At 34.9% G+C, this 11471-nt stretch overlaps 1 long non-coding RNA gene across 1 annotated transcript; it reads right to left on the bottom strand.

The window, feature by feature from the left end:
* Positions 1-5204: 5204 nt before the first annotated feature.
* On the bottom strand, positions 5205-10684 carry LOC116545976. Its single transcript, XR_004266540.1, has 3 exons — positions 10669-10684; positions 6658-6663; positions 5205-5323 (listed from the first exon to the last, which is right to left on the bottom strand). It is a non-coding gene; the product is annotated as an uncharacterized LOC116545976 (long non-coding RNA).
* Between the last annotated feature and the right edge of the window lie 787 nt (positions 10685-11471).

Raw genomic sequence — 11471 nt, 5'->3', positions numbered from 1 at the left:
GCCTGCCACCACAACCAGCTAATTTTATTTTTTAGTAGAGACGGTGTTTCATCATGTTGGCCAGGGTGGTCTCGAACTTCTGACCTCAGGTGATCTGCCTGCCTCAGTTTCCCAAAGTGCTGGGATTACAGGCATGAGCCACCACACCTGGCCACAAAAAAATATTTGTTAAAAAACCAAAATAACATCAACAAAACTTTGGGCCAATATTTTTGATGGCCGGAACTAAAATGAAAAGTAAGCAAACCAATGGCTCAGACAAGATCAATAAGGATATTCTAAAGTTAAATGAAGACTGATAACTTAAGTGAGATCTCTTACGTGAGGTCTGAAAACATATGTATGACATAAAATTCAATTTTTAAAAAGTCCTTGATATTATTCAGTATATAAGTAAATTTATTAGATACAGTAATTGATATGGTTAGTCCCTAATTAAGCTAAAAATGTTTGCAAATTTAAGAGGTAAATAACATACTACCTCTTGTAGGAAAAAAATGTGTATAAACTTTAAAATAACTGAAAAAAATGAAGAGAATTTATTAGAATTAATGGGTTTTTATCAAAAATATTTTGTTTCCCATAGTTTATAATATATGGAATAGAAAATATAATATAAATTAGATTGATTTTTGATACTAAGAAACATGCAAAGAATATATTCAGGTGAGCCAAAGTTCTTCAACATTAGAAAGGAAAAAGAAAAGTTAAAGAACTATTCTAACTTTGAAGTGTAAAGTTTAAAAAGATCTCTCTTTTGCTTTGAAAAGATAAATGAAGAATCAAACTGCTACTTCAATGTTACAGAAAAAACATTAAAATGTTTTCAATCTTAAAGATTAGTAATTAAAAAATATTATCTTATGGCAAAATCCATTCTATACCCTCAAAACAGTGTAATTTTCCTAAACTTCAATTAAAGGCAGTTTAGTTTCAGGTTCAGATTACAGCAAGCTTCTTGCTCATTAAAAGACTTTTCTTAAATTCTTTGTTTCCAAATAAACACTTATTCATTTATTTTCAAAATAACATCATGTGGTATTTTATAATCACATAAAATGTCATGATCTTAAAGTGAAAATTATTTAACCCTTGAAATATATCATTTTCCTTATATTGTTTTGTCTAATATAGCATGTATTATCTTTTAGATAACTATTCTTGGGTGGCTTGAAGATCTGTTAGGAAAACTCGAGTCAAGTTAAAAAATCAACAGTGCTTATGTAGAATTATTGCTGGCTAAGTTTTATTTTTTTCTATTAACCTTTTATTCTTCCCTGCAGAAATAATCACAGTTGATAATCTTCCATATAGTTGAAACCTTTCTTATTAGATAGCAGCTGTTTAGCGGGATCAGCAGCAGGTGAAGGAGAGCCCTTTATAGACAAAGTAAATGCAATGTGAGGAGACTTTGCAAGTTGCTAATCCTTTTCATATGCATTAGTCATTAAATCCTTGCAATATACCTGGAGGTAGGAATTGTGATTCTTGTTTCAGAAGGAAAGCAACTCAAGTCTCAAAAGTTTTATGACTGAGAAAGAAGGAAAATGGCAGTTAGGAAGCAGGACTAAAAGGCATCTCCCACTCAGAGAGACAGAGCAGCATGTGGAGACTCATGTTGTGAATTTTTGCTCCAACAACTACTGAAGAAATATACCATGAAAGCAAGAAGAACCCACAGATCCTTTGAAGGTAGCAGACTGGCCTGTAAGCCCCAAAAGACAGTCAAAAACCATTAGTGCCCAAAGTGCAAAAGTGTGAAAGGGAAATAATCTGCCCCTGAACAAACACTCTCACTGGGGAACCTGAAGGTCCAGATCATGGGGAAGGATTTGACCTTACCTGGAGCTGAAAGAAATTTAGAGAACCAAGCAAAATACAGGGGTAGAAGATGTAGCAGAAAGAGCCCCATGTGTGCTCTCTCTGTTACCAGGGAAGACATTTCTGACTTTGTCTTGAAGAGGTCCTTGAAGAAGGCTGCCGGAGGAACCAGGAAGAGACCACAGGGAGAAATTTCCAGCTGAACTTTTTTACAATTTTGAACTAACATGAAGCTTCCTGGACAGAACTTAGGGGAAGGGGTGAAATGGGAGTGCAGGCATAGCACAAAAGCCACGGCAGGTAGGGAGGTGCAAAACGTGAAAGCTCTGCTTGCTTTCTCAGCCAGGAGGCTGGTAGCCTGGGGCAAGTTGTGAGCCCTGCTCACCTGTTGCCTGGAAATAAACTCAGTGCTGTTGTGGGGGGCATGGTGGGAATGAGACTGGCTTTTTGGGGTGTGTGGGAGCTGGGTGAGGCCTGTAACTGCCAACTTCCCCCTACTTCCCTGGCAACCTGCATGCCACAGCAGAGGCAGCCATAATCTTCCTGAGAACATAATTCTATTGGCCTGAGAACCATCCCCCATCCCCCACAGTAGCCATAGCAAGCTCTGGCCAAGGGGACTCTGAGCTCAGACTCATCCAACCCTGCCCCCACCTGAAGGTCTTTCTCTAAGGCACCTGGTAGTGAAAGGCAAGGGACATAATCTCTTGGAAGTTCTAAGGCCCTGCCCACCACCTGACCTTCTCTGTACTACTGCAGCTGATGCACTCCTGAAAGCACCACGTCCTGACAAGAGACCAACCAAAACAAAACTAGTGCAGTAAACAAAACTACATCTAAGGTCTCTTACAGAGTTCATTTCACTCCCCTGCCACCTCCACCAGAGCAGGTGCTGGTATCCATGGCTGTGAGAACTGAAGATGGTTCACATCACAGGACCCTGCGCAGATACCCCCAGTACCAACTCAAAGGCTGGTACTGGGTGGCTAGATCCAGAAGATAAATCACAATCACTTCAGTTGGCTCTCCAGATGCCACATCTCTAGGGGAATGGGGAGAGCACTACATCAAAGGAGCACCTTGTGGGTCAAAAGAATCTGAACAGCAGCCTTTGAGACCCAGATCTTTCTTCTAATGTAGTCTACCCAAATGAGAAGGAACCAGAAAAACGATTCTGGTAAGATGACAAAACAAGGTCCTTTAACACTCCCAAAAGACCACCTTACCTCACCAGCAATGGATCTAAACCAAGAAGAAATCCCTAATTTGCCAAAAAAAAAAAAAAATCAGAATATTGATTTTTAAGCTAATCAAGAAGGCACCACAAAAAGGTGAAGTACAACTTAATGAAATAACAAAATAACCATACAAGACATGAAAGGTAAAATCTTCAGTGAAATAGACAGCATAAATAAATAACCAATCAGAACTTCTGGAAATCAAGGACACCCTTAGAGAAATGCAAAATGCACTGGATAATCCCAGCAATGGAATCAAACAAGGAGAAGAAAGAACTTCAGGGCTTGAAGACCAGGTGTTTGAACCAACCCGAACCACAAAGGCAAGAAAAAAAGAATTTAATAAATAAACAGAGTCTTCAATAAGTTTGGAATTAATTTAAATGCCCAAACCTAAGAATAATTGGTGTTCCTGAGGTAAAAGAAAAATCTAAAAGTTTGGAAAACATATTTAAGAGTATCATTGAAGAAAACTTTCCCAACCTTGCTAGAGATCTATAAACCAAAATACAAGAATACCTGGGAAATTTATTGTAAAAATGTTATTACGTAGGCTCTTATCAGGTTATCTAAAGTCAAGATGAAGAAAAGAATCTTTCTTAGGAGTTGTGAGGCAAAAGCACCAGGTCACCTATAAAGGAAAACTTATCAGATTAAAAGCAGATTTCTCAACAGAAATCCTACAAATTAGAAGGGACTGGGGCCCTATCTTCAGGCTCTTTAAACAAAACAATTATTGGCTGAGAATTTTTTATCCAGCTAAACAAGAATTCATAAAAGAAAAATGAATCCTGAGAGAATTCACCAGTACAAAGCCAATACTAAAAGAATTGCTAAAAGGAGCTCTAAATCTGGAAGCAAATCTTTGAAATACATTAAAATAGAATCTCTTTAAAGCACACATCTCACGGGACCTATAAAACAAAAACACAATAAATTCCAGCATTAAAAAAAAGGTATTCTAGCAACAAATATTAATAGCAGGATGAATAGAATAGTATCTCACATCTCAGTACTAAAGTTGAATGTAAATGGCCTAAATGCTCCACTTAAAAGATACAGAATGGCAGCATGGATAAGAATTCAACAACCAAGTATCTGCTGTCTTCAAGAGACTCACTTAACACATAAAGGCTTACATAAGCTTAGGGTAAAAGGGGGAAAAACATTTCATGCAAATGGACACCAAAAGTGAGCAGAAGTAGCTCTTCTTATATCAGACAAACAAACTTTAAAGCAACTGCTGTTAAAGAGACAAGGAAGGACATTGTATAATGATAAAAGGACTTGCCCAATATGAAGCTGGAGCTCCTAACTCCTAACACTAGAGCTCCCAAATTTTTAAAACAATTACTACTATACCTAAGAAACGAGATAGACAGTAACACCATAATAGTGGGGGACTTCAATAATCCACTGACAGCACTAGACAGGCAATCAAGACAGAAAGTCAACAAAGAAACAATGGATTTAAACTATACCCTAGAACAAATGGATTTAATAGATATTTACAGAACATTCTACTCGGCAACTGCAGGATATATATTCTATTCATCAGCACATGGAACATTCTCCAACATAGACCATATAAGGGGCCACAAAACAAGTCTCAATACGTTTTTAAAAAACGATATTGTATCAAGTCCTCTCTCAGACCACAGTGGAATAAAACTGGAAATCAACTCCAAAAATAACACTCAAAACCATGCAAATACATGGAAATTAAATAACCTATTCCAGAATGATCATTGGGTTAACAATGAAATAAAGATGGAAATTAAAAAGCTTTTAAAACAGAATGATAATAGTGATACAACCTACAAAAAACCTCTAGGAGATGGCACAGGCTGTGCTAAGAGGAAAGTTCATGGCCTTTAGAGCTTACATCAAAAAAGCCTGAAAGAGCACAAATAGACAATCTGAGGTCACACCCCAAGGAACTAGAGAAAGAAGAACAAACAAAACCCAAACCTAGCAGAAGAAAAGAAATAATACGATCAGAGCAACACTGAATGAAATGAACAACAAAAAATTAGAAAAGATAAATGAAACAAAAAGCTGGTTCTTTTGAAAAGATCAATAAAATTGATAGACCATTAGAGAGATTCGCCAAGAGAAGAAAAGGGAAGATCCAAATAAGCTCAATTAGAAATTAAAGGGGAACTATTACAACTAATACCACAGAAATACAAAAGATTACTCAAGGCTACTATGAACAGCTTTGCACACATAAACTAGAAGAGCTAGAGGAGATGTATAAATTCCTGGAAATACGCAACCCTGCTAGATTTAACCAGGAAGAAATAGAAACTCAGAATGGACCAAAGAAGCAGTGAGATTGAAATGGTAACAGAAAATTGCCAATGAACAAAGTCTAGGCCCAGACAATTCACAGCTGAACTCTATCAGACATCTGAAGAAGAATTGGTACCAATCTTATTAACATAACACCGTTCCACAAGACAAAGAGGGAATCCTCCCAAAGTCATTCTGTGAAGCCACTATCACCTTGATACCAAAACCAGGGAAGGACATAACAAAAAAGGAAAACTACAGATCAGTATCCCTGATGAATATAGATGCAAAAATCCTTAACAAAATACTAGCTAAAAACATCCTACAGTATATCAAAAAGATAGTCCACCAAGATCAAGTGGGTTTCATACCAGGAATGCAGGGTTGATTTAACATTTGCAAGTCACTAAATGTGATACACCACATAAAATTAAAAACAAAAATCACATGATTATCTCAATAGATACAGAAAAACATTTGACAAAATCCAGCAGCCTTTTATGATTAAAACCCTCAGCCAAATCAGCATAGAAGGGACATGTCTTAATGTAATAAAAGCCATCTATGACAAATCCACAGCCAACATAATACTGAGTGAGGAAAAACTGAAACATTCCCCCTGAGAATTGGAACAAGACAAGGAAGCCCACTCTCAACATTTCTATTCAACATAGTACTGGAAGTCCTATCCAGAGCAATTAGACAAAAGAAAGAAATAAAGGACACCTGAAACAATAAAGAGGAAATCAAACTGTCACTGTTTGCTAATGATATGATCATATATCTAGATAACCCTAAAGACTCCTCCAAAAGCTCTTAGAACTAATAAATGAATTCGGCAAAGTTTCAGGATACAAAATTAGCATACACAAATCAGTAGCTCTGCTATACACCAACAGCAGCCAAACTGAGAATCAAATCAAGAAATCAAACCATTTTGCGATAGCGAAAAACAATTAAAATACTTAGGAACATACCTAACCAAGGAGGTGAAAGATCTCTACAAGGAAAACTACAAAACACTTCTGAAAGGAATCATGAGTGACACAAACAAATGGATCCCATGCTTATGAATGGGTAGAATCAATATTGTGAAAATGACCATATTGCCAAAAGCAATCTACAACTATAATGCAATTCCTGTCAAAACACCACCACAATTCTTCAAAGAACTAGGAAAAGCAATCCTAAATTTTATATGGAGCCAAAAAAAGAGCCTGCATAACCAAAGCGAGACTAAGCCAAACAAACAAAACAAAATAAAGCAAAACAACAAAAATCTGGAGGCATCACCGTACTTGACTTCAAACTATACTAACAAGGCCATAATCACCAAAAGAGTGACTGGTAAAAAAATAGGTGACTACTTTTATACCAGTAGTGACTGTACTGGTATAAAAATAGGCACATAGGCCAATGGAACAGAATAGCGAACCCAGAAATAAAGTCAAATACTTACAGCAAGCTGATCTTTGACAAAGCAATCCAAAACATAAAATGGGGAAAAAACACTTGATTCAACAAATGGTGATGGGGTCATTGGCAAGCTACATGTAGGAGAATGAAACTGGATTCTCATCTCTCACCTTATAAAAAATACTTAAGTTTGCTGAAGGACTTAAGTCTATGACCCAAAATCATAAAAATTCTAGAAGATAACATTGGAAAAATGTTTCTAGTTATTTGCTTAGGCAAAGACTCCATGACCAAGGACCCAACACAAATGAAACAAAAACAAAGATAAATAGATGTGACTTAATTAAATTAATAAGCTTCTGCACAGCAAAAGAAAATTCACGGAGTTAACAGACAACCCACAGAGTGGGAGAAAATCTTTGCAATTTATACATCTGGCAAAAAACTAATATCTAGAATCTACGAAGAACTCAAACAAATCAGCAATAAAAACCAAACAATTCAATTTTTAAAAATGGGCTAAGGACGTTAATAGACAATTCTCAAAGGAAGATATATAAATGGCCAATGAACATATGAAAAATGCTCAACACCACTATCAGGGAAATACAAATCAAAACCACAATGCAATACCCCATAGAGTACAGCGTACACGGCTCAGGTGATGAGTGTACCAAACCTCAGAAATAACCACCAAAGAACTTATTCATGTAACCAATCACCACCTGTTCCCCCAAAACCTATTGAAATAAAAATAATAATAAAATAAAGTAAAAATAACTATTGATTTATTTTATTCTTCTCCTGGGGAAAAAAAAAAAATTCTTCCACTTTAAGAGCCTTCTCTTCAGAGCCAAATCTGATTTCAAGCAAAACTACCAAAAACTCTGACTGCCATTGCCAATTGTGAATGGGTACTAACAACAAAATCTGCTCTAACAGAGCCAACCACAAAAATAGAAGGATGTGATGGCCTCTCCCTGGTATGACTTAAGGACAGTGGAGATATCTACAAGCAGAAATCCCTCCCAAACTACCTGAGCCCTGCTGCCTGAAACTCTATTAGTGAATCATTTCTTTACGAAAAACATTCTTCCAAGAGATCACATATTTAAGTCCATTTGGTGGCCAAGAGAATGGAAAGGAGGCACTAAAGAAAGAGGAAAAGAGAAAGATAGTTGAAAGAAAAATATTTTGTTTTTAAGTTTTATTATTTACCCAAGGTCATAACAACTCGTAAGAGGTAGAGAAGGGAAATGACTTCAGGTTTTCTTGTTCTTAGTTTATGTGTCTATGAGCAGAGCAATCATGAAACATATCATGAACTCTTACCTTAATATTGTCAGTAATTGCTTTGTGTTCCCATGTGGCTTCCCTTTTTTAGTTTTCACTTTTCTCTTGTCAAATGAAAAACAACTCAATTTATGTAAACAGATCTTATCGTAAGAGGGAAGGAATAGATTATTGCAACAGTGGAAGGGAGACAGGGCGGTTGACTATTGAAACAGGGAGACTCTGCAAGCATCTTAAAGGTTAGGTAAAGAAGAGCTTTTCTTTTATGAGGAGTAACCAAGGCCTGAGAGAACCTGTTGTGGCGGAATAGGATGAGCAAGGGTGAAACGATTATATAGCCGATCACGAAATGCTGTATTCTAAGGTCAGTCTTTTTTTGAGAGAGACTTTTAAGGAGGGGTTGTTTGCTGGCTCCAGGGTTTAGGGGAGAAAGGATCTTAGTCTGGTTAACAAGTATTTTGCTCCAATTTGTCTGTGGGGAAGAAAATAATTTAGCTTATCATTTATGAGGCATAGAACCAGAATTTAAGGAATTTGTGTCTGGCCTCGTCATAGGTAAACAAGGAAGCATCTGTGAGGCTAATATAAGTGCTATGGAGATGGGAGGTTTGTGTAGTATGCTATTTCAAAAAATAGAAGAATGGGAAATTTCTTAAACATTGCTGTATCCCAGAGTCATAGGACTCTGGTAAACTTTAACAATTCCACTTTTCCGGTTATAGACATTTTTCCTAATATGTCCATTGAAGTCCTGAGATGTATGACAGTCTTCCCATGCTCCCTGGCATTTATGAGAACTTCCTTTAAATAAATCACACACAGTAGTATATCCACTCATAAAGTCTCTTAATGCATGTCAGGGTAGGATCAGCATTATATATATATAAAAAGCAAAGTCAGGGAAATTTGAACAAATAACCACAGATGTGAAGTTAGTAAATTAAAGTAATTTAGTAAATTTAGTAATTTAGTAAATTAGAAACATCACGTTCTCTTCAAATTTCTAACTATCAATAATTGCTTTGTTTTGTATATTTTTATTTTCTCTTGGGCAAAAAATAATGCTCTCTATGCTTAAAATAGTCAATATGTTTATTAATTCAATTAAAAATTATAAAATATTATGCAAATATGAAATATATTTAGTACTTATCCTAATGAAATTGAGTAAGAAGCGTCAGTTTCATATATGAGATCCACTGCTTGATCAGTCTGCAATATTTCAGGGTATTTTTGTGATATTTCAAATAAATTTTAAAAATAGAAAAGAAAATATTCTGCAATGCGTCTAGCTATGCACACCATTAACTGCTGCATGTCATAAAAAGGACAATGTTGAAAACTTTATCTTCAAAACTTACCTTATACCTCATTACATGCCAAAACCTTTACTGCACTCCAACATAGTAACTCTTCATTGTATTGTCTATTATCACAAACATACTTCTATTATTTTATTCACCACAGGTCTTGATACATATTCACAATTCTGACTTGACACAGATGTGAGGAAAACAAGTCAAGAAAACATGTTTGACACAGGCAATTTAATTTATAATGATAGAGTGTATGTTTTTCTTATCTATGATTGTTGCAGTACTAATATGATAATTAATGATTGGTTAGCTTCGTGTCTGTTCCTATTTATGTCCCAGCCACTAATAATGTCAATAAAAATAATAATAAAGAAAAATAAGAAGAAAATGAAAAGTTATTGAACATTGTATAACTTACCTTGTTTAATTATTATTAAAATCATTCTAGGCAAGTAATATTATTGATGCTCAATTTACAGATTATAAAATATAGGTTTAGAACAAAGTCACAAGGACAGGAATATAACTCAATAATTTGTGCCATTAGTACATCATATCTAAATTATATTATCAAAAGAGAGCATTAATTCAGGCCAGAAAAACGACAAAAGAAATGTTTCTTTTTAACATGTCTATAAACTTCTTGATCCTGAGTTTCCTGGGAGGTACCCAAGATTGAATTTAATTTTTTTACTTACTTTAGTTTTGGCTTTATTTTCTCGTTTATAGTTTACTGATTTTATATTCAGTAGGTGTTTTATAATAAAAATAAGGATAATAAAATTAGCTAACATTTATGCAGCACTTACTGTGTGCCAAATATTCTTCTAAGTACTTTGCATGTATTAATTCACAATTCAATTCAAGCCATCTGGCCCCTAATGCATACTCTTAAAAATAATACAATACAAACTCATCTAATAAATGGCATACAACTATTTTTTTTTACAAAGGGAAGCATAAATAAAATCAAATGACATGAAACATTTTTAAATAAAATGGTGTATATATCTCCCCAAGCTTAGTATATGATAGTCATTATCTCTTTATGCTTACACTAGTAAGTAGAAAAAAATGGGAAAATGTGAACATTCACAAGTCTTATACTGTAATGCTACATTGCCTAAAAACTCATGCAAGCCCAAGTAGACAACAAACACATTTCCTATTTTATTTGACATTTAAATTGTTTCCAAAATAAGTTTTATTAGCCACTGCCTTACTATGGGTGTCAAATAAACATGACGAATGTGATTTCTTTCTTTAAGTGTGCATAAAGTAAATTAAACAAATTCAAACTTCTTCCTTAGAATTATATAATAGTCCCTAATTGAGAAATTTCAGTCTAATGAACAGCATTTTGCAGTTTATGCAATTATATTTTTTTCAATGTGTTTTTCAGCAAGGTCCAATTTGTGTAGAAATCATGGACACTTAGGAAATAATCACTGGCTAAACGTTTACCTTATGTTCTTCACGCAGTGTCAAATAATTGTGGGAAATAACACAATTGTTGCTCATATGTATACAGCTGGAGACATTGAATATACATAGAACGAAGAACTGTTAAAAATGCAAACTTAAAGCAATAAAAATCCTCTGCAAATGCCAAAATGCTGCGGAGAAAGTAAAAATAATTCTAAATATAATAGATTTATCAAGAAAACTCCCCTAGGATCTGGGCTGTTTTGTAACGAAATGAAATGATAAAAACTTATAGCAGAGATAGGAAAGTCTACATGAAAATGAAAATGGCATAGACAAGAGGTGTGTAGCAACTATTTAGGATATTCGTTATTCATGAATAAGAATCTCTGCACTCTGTTGGGAATAAGAAACTGATGTTTTCATGGCTACAATACAACGGACCAAAACTATTTTATCAAATAATTACATGTGTAATAGGTTTATAGAATAGGAGATTATCACCTTACAACTGTATTGTTTTCTTATTTCTATGTTCAATAATGATTGACTGGTTCTTCTTCCTCTGGACTTGGAGATGTCTCTGGTAAATTTTTGTGAATGGTGTGTAAATGCCACACCATTATTTATTTCTTTAATATGGTACTTTTGAAATAAGTGAAGATTG

The sequence above is a fragment of the Sapajus apella genome, unplaced genomic scaffold (genome assembly GCF_009761245.1).
Source record: "Sapajus apella isolate SASKATOON/1434 unplaced genomic scaffold, GSC_monkey_1.0 scaffold5, whole genome shotgun sequence".
Classification (NCBI taxonomy): Eukaryota; Metazoa; Chordata; class Mammalia; order Primates; family Cebidae; genus Sapajus; species Sapajus apella.
The sequence above is the reverse complement of the archived record's forward strand: the minus strand, read 5'-3'. Positions and strand labels throughout refer to the sequence as shown.